The 9,978-nt window shown below is 37.8% G+C and overlaps 1 long non-coding RNA gene across 2 annotated transcripts in view; it reads right to left on the reverse strand.

Annotated features, from left to right (window-relative positions):
* Positions 1 to 8,469: 8,469 nt before the first annotated feature.
* LOC103598145 overlaps positions 8,470 to 9,978 on the reverse strand; it is a 58,133-nt gene continuing 56,624 nt past the window's right edge. Inside the window, exon 4 of one of the 2 annotated variants that reach the window (XR_551178.1) lies at positions 8,470 to 8,572. This is a non-coding gene — a long non-coding RNA (uncharacterized LOC103598145). Of the gene's footprint in view, positions 8,578 to 9,978 lie in introns of both variants that reach the window. The other variant, XR_551177.1, reaches the window with a different exon arrangement.

Below are 9,978 nucleotides of genomic sequence, written 5' to 3' on the forward strand. Positions count from 1 at the left end.
CAAACAAATCCAAGTCTACCTAATCCACACCATTACGGACTTCTATGATAAACCTCTTTCACTCCCGTCTTTCTGAATAACGAGGTCCAATCTTTTTAGACTGTCTTTATGTGATGTCTTATATGATGATTCTTATACAACATCTCTCACTACTGGTACTTTTTGTTGCCCTTCTTCCTTTCTCACACTTTTTTACTTCTTCAGGATCAATACATCATTCAATACATCAATATATCATTGCCCATCATTTGGGCAATACCTCTCTGTACAGGACACTCCACAGAATATCAGTGTCCTTTATTTGTCACTTAGTAGATGCCATCCTGCATACTTCTTTAACTTTGTATCATCAATAGCAGCCAATATTGAACATTTAGTAGGTGACAGACACAGAAAAGAATAAGCATCCATCTTCCAGGACACGGCTAATTTCAAATAGTCTGATGAAATTTTCAGATAATGCATCCCAATTTTTGGTTTGGAAAATATGGTCACCATAAGTACAAGGCATACATAAAAAATATCATACAGTACATAATTAGACTGGCTCAATTTAGTGCTAGAGACAATATGAAATTAAAGAGTTGGAGGAGTTCAAAGAAAAGACAGACCAACATGGCCTGAAGTGACTAGAGGGTCTTCAGAGAGGAGAGAGGACTAAACTGGGCCCTGAGAGGTGGGTCATATCTGGAAACAGTGGGAATAGAAATGCCGTGAAGGCCATTATCTGAGCTTAAAGGGCCTATTTATATGACTGCCAAATATTGCTCGGCAGTATCTTACCATACCAGCCAATTCCTTGGCACCTATACTAGATTCTGAGGTCAATTGTCCGAAGGCCCTGCCCAACCTCTCAGAGGTTTCCCTCTTAGTCCCACATCCCATCTTGCCAGCTCATTATCTGGCCTCATCCAACTGGGATCCCTGGGATGGTTCAGTGACAGAAACATTGACTAGAAACATTCCATCCAGACAGCATCAAGAATTTCAATCAGTGATTTAACATGATCTTAACACTCAAAGCCTAGACTAATTTGACTTTTTTTCCTTCATCTCCAAATTAGTTTGGGGTGGTTACATAGATATAAACCATAACAGACAATGTTGACATAAACCAGTATGTAGATCATTGCAAAATAATAAATGAAAATAAGATAAATATACACAGGAATCAAATATACAGATTAAACATTAGCAGGGAAGTGGGCAGGTACAGGCAATAAAGTTTCATGTTCAGTCAGAGTGGGGTTGGTAAAAGTTACTAGGTTTCTTTTGAGTGGCCTGGGAAAGCTTGGAAGAGTTATGATATCAATAAATAAATAAATAAATAAATAACTTCTTGGACAGGGTCGAGTGAGCTGGTAGAAAAGGCAAGGAAGCTTGGGCTAAAGCCCATGAACAGGAATAAGAAAATTTAGATGGGGCCTTAGCATATCTGACAAACCAAATTCCCTTTATTCCTATTTATTGGTTTATTTTATTCCTAATGTCTCTTAAAATGAGCATATCCAAAGCCTCGGATCACCAAACAGCTGGCAACAATCCAGGAATCCATGAGAACTATGAAAATAATGTAGTACTATTATTACTAGAATTATGATTAATATCTAAACATACAAACAGCTAAATAAGTAGAATGGCTAAAACAAATGTTGTGATCCAGAGATGTCATAGCGATGGCCAGTTAGCATCTTGAAGGTTTTCTATACATTTCAGGCATCTTGCTAGTTGCATATATGTTACAGGCATTGTGAACAATTTCTAGGAATGACTTACGAACATTATACACATTGCCTAGGAATTGTTTACAATTCCTGATTTAACATTCTGCCTGTAACGTAAATACCAGTTAAAATGCAAGGAACTTGATCATACACTGGCATCAAATCAGGAGGCAGTATTTCTGTAGGCCTGTCATATAACTAAAAGATTAATTTTCATATTTAAAAAAATGTAACATAGCATAGGAAATGGCCAAATAACTGTACTATGTTTTTCAAAATCCATATGCAAAAGACTATGAATGAATTAACTGAATGAATCTAAGTGCAAAGACAAATTTGATTCAGTGCTTTTTAAAGTAAGCTGATTTTATAATTACTCATCGAGTTGTATAACCATAAGTCCAAACATATAATGGATATATATTTAAAAATCTGTTTTTTCAATTCTAGGTTTCTATTTTTTTCATTGTTTTTAAACAAATTAACTGCTAATTTAATATTTATTTTTAAAACATACCAGAACTTGTACACCCAAATGCATACTGTACTTTTCGAAGTAGTCCCCTCTGGGAGATAAATACTTGTTCTGATGAGGCTGCCATTGCTCGGAATATTTTTGGAATGCTGCTTTTAAAACTGCCTTCAGAGCCAGTTTATGAACTATACAATAAAAATCACATTACTTTCTTATTGTATTTAAAAAGTATACAGTGTATATTAGTTGTACAACATATTAGCTATATAGTTCATATAAACCAGATTAATCTGAGAAATCAAAATACATTCATATTATTATTAAAGCCCTTTCCCAAACCACCCTCTGAGCATATTCTCAAGCTGCATGCAAGACCATCTCCTCTCTCTCCACCCAACCCTCCCTCCCAGATGACATGTCCAGTTGGAAAGTCTTGATCATCATTTATTTCTAAAACCTAAACTAAACTTTTCCCAGTAAAGTTTCTTGGTATACTACATTTGGCCAGACCAGGCAACTTGACTGTAAGCTTCATGATAGCAGGGACTTTCTGTCTGGTTCACTGTTGTATCCCCAGTGCCTAGAACAATGTTTGGCATGTTGTCATTGCTCGATAAATATTTGTTGAATGGATGGATAAATGAATGAATGAATGAAGCTCCTTGAAGAGTTATCATGGATTAACAAACATAGATGGAAAATGTGAAATTTGAAGGGGATGGCTATATTGAAAGTAAGACCATGCTTCTTTCTGGCAAAAGCCGAAGATATCACTGTTTGGCAGTGGTTAATAAAAATCCTGGTGGTGGCTATAGTATGCCTCTGGATTAGGAGTTGGTTAGTTTAGTGAGTTTAGAGGCTAGTACCATGCACTTTGTGGCTCGGTTTGCTCATACCATGTTCCATTCAAAGATTAGGCCTCTGGTACAGGCCAGCTAGCTTGCAAATAAGTGCTATGGTGTTTTATTTCTAAGGGTTGGTACTGACACCCAGAGATCTAAAGTGGCCTGAGCTAGGTCACATAGCAAACTAAGGAAGGGTAGAAGAGCTTTCATCTGAGATGAGAAAAATAATATAGCAGGTCCCTGCGCTGCTCTAGTATTTACCCTCTCCCAAGCTAGAATTGTAGTCCTGGACTCTTCCTCTTTGGTATTACTACTTTCTTCATAGCCTAGGAAATCATGACCCTGAGGCCCTCTTCAACTCCCCATCTAATTTGGGAAGAGCCCCCTTTGCCTGTACTAGTAATAGCAGTAGCAGTAGTAAAGGTACGAGTAGTTCTCATAGTAATGTTAATAACAATATCGTCTAGCACTTATTAAGTGCTTAATACGTGATATACACTATGCAGACCTTTTACATGTGACATCTCTTTTAGTCCTCTTCACAAACCTATCAAGTAAGGAGTGTTATTATTCCCATTTTACAGATAGAGAAACTGAGGCTCTGAGAGGTTATAGAGTCAGGGATCTAAGACTTGGTCTGCCTAACTCTGAAGCCCAGGCACTGAAGCACAACAGTATGCTGCCTCCTCAGCATTATGCTCTGCTTTCTGACTCATCCCTCCCCTGGTCCACAATAAAGCTACAAGAAAAATCTGAAGACCCACCATAGTTTAAACCTTGAAGTGATTTGGTCCCACTTATTGCATCCAATAATAATGGCTGCAAAGAAACACAATCCTAGAGACTGAACATCTGTTTTAAAACCTTAAGTGAGTATGTTTTTCTGGAATATTCCCTTAGAAATGTTTTTTGAACATTTGTTCAAACAAGTTGAAGTCTGGACACCCTCTGATGCCTTTCTTGATTGGTTCTATGCCAAGTATGACATATCTTTCTGCATGTGGTTTGAGTTAGGTGGAAGCATTGTACATGCCTGGGACACTGGGCAAGCCCTCCATACTGCCCCTAGATCCAGACAAGCAGGTCCACTGAAGAGATGGCAGCTCTGGGGTGACTAGGCTGGGATTACTGATTGGATGGATCACCCCATAACTCCCACTGAGGGGGCAGCCTTCACTTTAGAGCTAGTTCATTTGTGTCCCCCTAACCTTTTCTTTCCCTTGCCTTCTGTCTGGATATTTTCTCATCTTTGGCACACGTTCCAGAAATGTGCAGTGGACTTCTCATGCCTTGTGACTTAAGAGTTTCAGGAGTTCTGAGTCTCAACCACTAGCCCAGTGTTGTTACTGTGGCCTTATTTTCCTGTTACAAGCCACCTGAGCTCTACCTGCTGTACCATGAAATCATTAGAGAACTGATTAATGTTTTTGGAAGGTGCCTCCTAGGGCACATAACTGGAAGGGACTATAATACCAGACAGTTTTACAGCTTTGGCAAGATGGAAGTGTACTCTGTGGACAGATTGAATGTCACCTCTTGGCCTGGGTTTATGGGAGATGGCTGCAGAGCCCATCAGCAAAGCTACCACATGGCCAAGTCCATGTGAGTGATGGAAACATGACTGCGGGAAGAGGCCAAGGCCAGTAATGAGGGAGGACACACTCAAACCTAAGGGGAATCCCTGAATCCCCAGCATCTGTGAGATGGATCAGATGAGGCTGGAAGACAAAAGGCAACAGAAAGGAGTTCAGCTGATATAGTGCATAAGGAAAGAAGCAAAGAAGACCAAATCTTATGTTGTTGCCATTGGAAAGCTACAGGTGTTGGGTCAACTTTAACATCCAAATTAGGAGATAAAATATACAATGAGAGTGCTTCAGAGTGAGACACAAATATAATTATGGGAGAATGTTTCTTTAGGCCACTGTGAACTCCTGAAATTGCCTCCAACTATTCCAGGAAATTATGCAAACCGATGCTGTTGCTTGTGACTGAGAATGCTATTCCTTCTTCACCTCCCTCAATGCAAAATGCACCTGTATCACTGCAAGCTAAGAATATCACCTCCCCATACACTTGATCTAACATTACTGGTGGGAAAAGAAACTAAGCTAAAGGTTGGTGTATATTTTTATTGATTAAAACTGATAAGGTTGAGAGGGAATGGCTCTGATAAGAGGATATTACAATATTGGAAATAAGAAATTATAAAGACCTAAATGAAGGTGGCAGTAGTAAGTATAAAAAGGAGTTGCTGATTGTGAGACAGATTATGAAGGGATATCCACATGACTTGGCAATTGACTGGATTTAGCAGGTCAATGAAAGAATCGGAGATATTGCCAAGGTTATTAGTCTCAGTGACTGGGAAAATGAAAATAGTGGTGCCAGTAACAGTGACAGTGAATTCAGAAGAAAAAGGTCTTGGAGGGAAGATAAATGAGTTTGAGGTACCAGATTAAGAGACAGAACAGGCATTTGAAATTCTGGTTTGGTACTCAGGAGAAAGGTTTGGGCTAGAGATAAAAATTCAGGCAGTCATCACTTGTCTGCTCCTTCACCTAAATCCAAACCTGCTGGTTCCCAGTCCCTGCAAGCAGAGACCACATACAAAGGATATTGAAACTCTATGCCTTCTTCCTGCTTCTGCTGCTAGTCCTCCTCTGGGTTCCTCCACCCCCTAATTATCCCCAGAACCTTACAGTGGAGAAACCTAGTTGGCATCTTTGTCTATTCCAAGCATTCACTGTAAATGTCCACTTTTAAGAACCGTTCTTTATATTGCCAAACACATGTTATTTGTGAGTAATAAGTGATCCAATCAGATTACACTGATCAAAGCTTAAATTGCTTTGAAAATTATTTACACCAATGAAAAAGTTTATATACACAAGAAAAACCTAGAAAGGAAAGGTTGGGTGAGTGCTACAGTTTTATGGCAACCATATTTTCTGAAGCAAAAATTAGTCATTAATTTCCATTGAAAAAATAACTAATGTTCTATAGTCTTTTTTGAGTGAATGAGGCAATTTAGGAGATGTAACTGGAATGGTGAAACATGAAAATTTTCAGGACATTTGGATTGTTTCTAGGGACAATAGGACAGAATAACTATCCTGGAAAATCTGAGAAGTATATAGAGTAGAATACTTATAATACGATGCATCCTTCATATTTTTTGTACTCTAAAATTGTTTTATTGTTTTTATATTCAATAACTTCTAGTTTAGGATGCCTAATGGTCTTGGTATTTGTTCTCTCTCTAGAGAACTTGAGAACCCAAAAGTACTGAAGGTTCGAGTAAGAAGTTACCTTGGAGATCAATTAATTGAACCTTTTTCTTTTTACATTTATAGAAACTGAGGACCAGAACCAAAGAATGGCTTGTGCAAGGTCACGACACAAGTCAGTGTCAGAACTGGGACTAGTATCCGGGTATCCTGACCTCCCAAACATCCTTTTGCCAAACACTAAGCCTCCATTTGGGAAACAGCCCTTCTGCTCCTTCTTCACCACATCTCATCCCTGTCCTTTGCCTTGGAAATCCCTGGAGGAATGAGGCCCACTACAAAGAGGACACAGTTCAAAAGTACTGAACCCTCAATGCCCATCATCTCAAATTCCCTTGATCTGTAGCAGCAGCACCCCCTCCCCTCACCAGACATCTTTCTCTCTTCTTGGCTGAAACACCCACACCTCTGTAATAGCAAATGTCTTAGGGTCAAATGGAACATCAAGGGGAAATACAGGTGGAACTTGGGTACCTATTATTTTCAGCATTTCATTCACAGATGATTAAAGGTTGAGAACTTGGCACATGTTCAGCTGCTGGAAAGTCAGCACATTTCCTGCTTTCCAAGTTTTTCTCCAAAATTGTTGGAACGACCAAACCTCCTACTCAGGGGGAAAGATTCACTGCTGGAAGAAAATTCATTGATTGTTATACCTCATTCCTTGAGGTCTGTTAAACTCCTCCCTATGGTTAAGCAGGAAAATAATATTAAATTTGTAAATGTTGCAAGAAGTGACTTGCTCAAAATTAGCACAAGAGAACTAGAACCCAGGACTCACACTTTCCATGGGAGAGATCTGTTCTCTATTCCCTAATGCTTCCCAAAGGCATCAGAAAACAGCTCCCAGTCCCTCATGTATGACCTCCTTACATGGAGTACGCTTCTATAATTCCATTCATCATGCATGGTATTATAGAAGTTTCCCTTCTGAGACTATGAGCTTGTGAGCTTTCTTAAGGGCCTGTAGATAGATTCATCTGTCTGTCCTCAGGGTTTAGCAAGTACATCCCAAGCACTCAAATAAATATATATGGAACTCAACTGAAAGAGTGAGTGCAATAGGTAATTAGAATGGAAAAGGAGGCCAGTACCACAATAGGTGTGGTGGGAGAAGCTTTGAATAAAGATCCTGGAATCAGCAGTTTCTGACATAGGCTGTGACTGTGCATCTTTATGCCTTATGCAAAACAGAACTCTTTCAACATTGGGGAATAGATCCATAAAGAGTAGAAACTTTGAAAACTCTTCTCCCTTTAGTTCAGTGTCTGTATGAGAAGTATTCAGCCTTTTCTTTTATTTAATATTTGAGGAACTCAGTTCTCAGGCACTCACTCCAATATGTCGCAAGCAATTTGACTGAAGTACTGCATATACCTTGGGCCTGAGACCAAGTGTGAGAAATTTCATTCCATCAGAAAAATCATTGAGGCAGCTTAAGTTTATAGAAACTGGTGCTTTGAATTAAACCTGTCTCTTTCCATCTCTGCCTGGATAATGCCTCTAAAGGAAAAAAACAGAGAGCATATAGCTTGAATACCTTGGTGTTAAAGAAAGAATAAATGTAGAGAATATGGAGATATGTTCTTGTCTTTAATTCAGGTCCCAATTTATATCTAAAGAGCAACATACAAATAAAACTTTCAAACCAGTTTCACCCTACAGGCCAGTATGTTGCATTGCTAACACCCAAGTTTTGAATATCTGCTCTTTAGACTGAAATAGAGGACTATGGCCTTTCTTTTTGCATTTTCCTATGTCCCTGACCTTCTCTAGTATATTATCAAGAGAGTATCTGTCAGACAGAATTGATTAACTACTGTATTGGAAACAAACACTGAAGGCTAAAGGTAAATAAGTTGCAGGAATATAGTATAGTTACCTATTACAGTTTTTAATGGTTTTGTTGTAGAAAAAGGAGGAGTATTAATAAGAATACCAACATTTACATAGGGCTTTACCATTTTCAAAGATCATTTGCTTTGAAGTAATGTTCACAGTATTAAGAAGTAGTATTTGTATTAGTCTACTTGGGCTGCCATAACAAAATATAATAGACTGGGTGGCTTAAACAACAAACAAACATTTATTTTCTTACAGTTTGGAAGGCCAGAAGTCCAAGATCGAGGTGCAAGGGTTGGTTTCTGGTGAGGAATCTCTTCTTGGCTTGTTATTCCTTGTTTTTTCCTTGCTTTTTCCTTGGCCACCTTCAAACTGCATCCTCATATAGCCTTTCTTCTGTGCTGAGAGAGAGAGAGAGAGATCTGGTGTGTTTTCCTCTTCTTATAAGAACACCAGGTCTATTGGATCAGGGCCCACCATTATGACCTTCATTACCTTCCTAAAGGCCCCATCTTCAAATATAGTCACACTGAGGTTAGGGTGTCAACATATGAATTTATGGGGGCGGGGGTACAATTTAGTCCATAGCAATATTATTAACCATATTTTACTGATGAAGAAATTGAGGCTCAAAGAGGTTTAGTGATTTGCATATACGAGTAAGTAATAGAAGTCAAGACTAGAACTCAGAATTGTTAACACCTGATCCTGCATTCTTTCTATTATATCATGTTGCCTTACAGAATGAGTTAGGAAGTATTCCTTCTGCTTCTATTTTCTGGAAGAGTTTGTATAGAATTGGTATAAGTTCTTTAAATGTTTGGTAGAATTTATCAGTGAACCCATCTAGGTTTCTGTTTGGAAAGCTTATTAATTATTGATTCAATTACTTTAATAGATCCAGACCTATTCAGATATCTATTTCACCCTGTGTGAGTTTTGGTAGATTGTATCTTTTGAGAAATTGGTCCATTTGATCTAGGTTATTAAATGTGTGGTTATAGAGCTATTCTTAATATTCCTTTATTATCTTTTTAAAACTCATAGGGTAAGTACTGATGGTCCCTCTTTTGTTTCAGATATTAATAATTTGCAACATCTCTTTTTTCTTAGTTAACCTGGTTTATCAAATCTATAGAACTTTTCAAAGAAACATCATTTAGTTTCATGGGTTTTCTCTATTAATTTCCTGGTTTTAGTTTCATTGATTTCTGCTCCATATTTTATTATTTCATTTCTCCTGCTACTTTGGATTTAATTTACTTTTTCTAGTCTCTTAGATGGAAGCTTAGATTATTAATTTTAGGTCTTTCTATTCTAATATATGCATTCAGTGCTATAATTTCCCTCTAAGCACTGCTTTGACTACATCTCACAAACTTTGATAAATTATATTTTCATTTTCATCTAATGTGAAAAAATATTTTTTTTATTTTTTCATAAGACCTCTTCTTTGACTCATGTGTTATTTAAAAGTGTATTGTTTTGGAAATTATACAGCATTCTACTTAATGACATATGGGTCCAAGAAGAAATCAAGCAGGAAATCAAAAAATTTATTGAAACTAATGAAAATAACGATACATCATACCAAAACCTGTGGGATACTGCAAAAGCAGTATTAAGGGGGGAAATTATTGCATTAAATGCTCACCTCAGAAGAATGGAAAGATGGCAAGTGAACAACCTAACACTTCACCTTAAAGAACTAGAAAACAAGAACAATCCAAACCTAAAGTTAGCAGACGGAAAGAAATCATTACGATCGGAGCAGAACTGAAACCTGAAAAACAATACAAAAG

The sequence above is a fragment of the Galeopterus variegatus genome, unplaced genomic scaffold, assembly GCF_000696425.1.
Source record: "Galeopterus variegatus unplaced genomic scaffold, G_variegatus-3.0.2 Scaffold2517, whole genome shotgun sequence".
Lineage (NCBI taxonomy): Eukaryota > Metazoa > Chordata > Mammalia > Dermoptera > Cynocephalidae > Galeopterus > Galeopterus variegatus.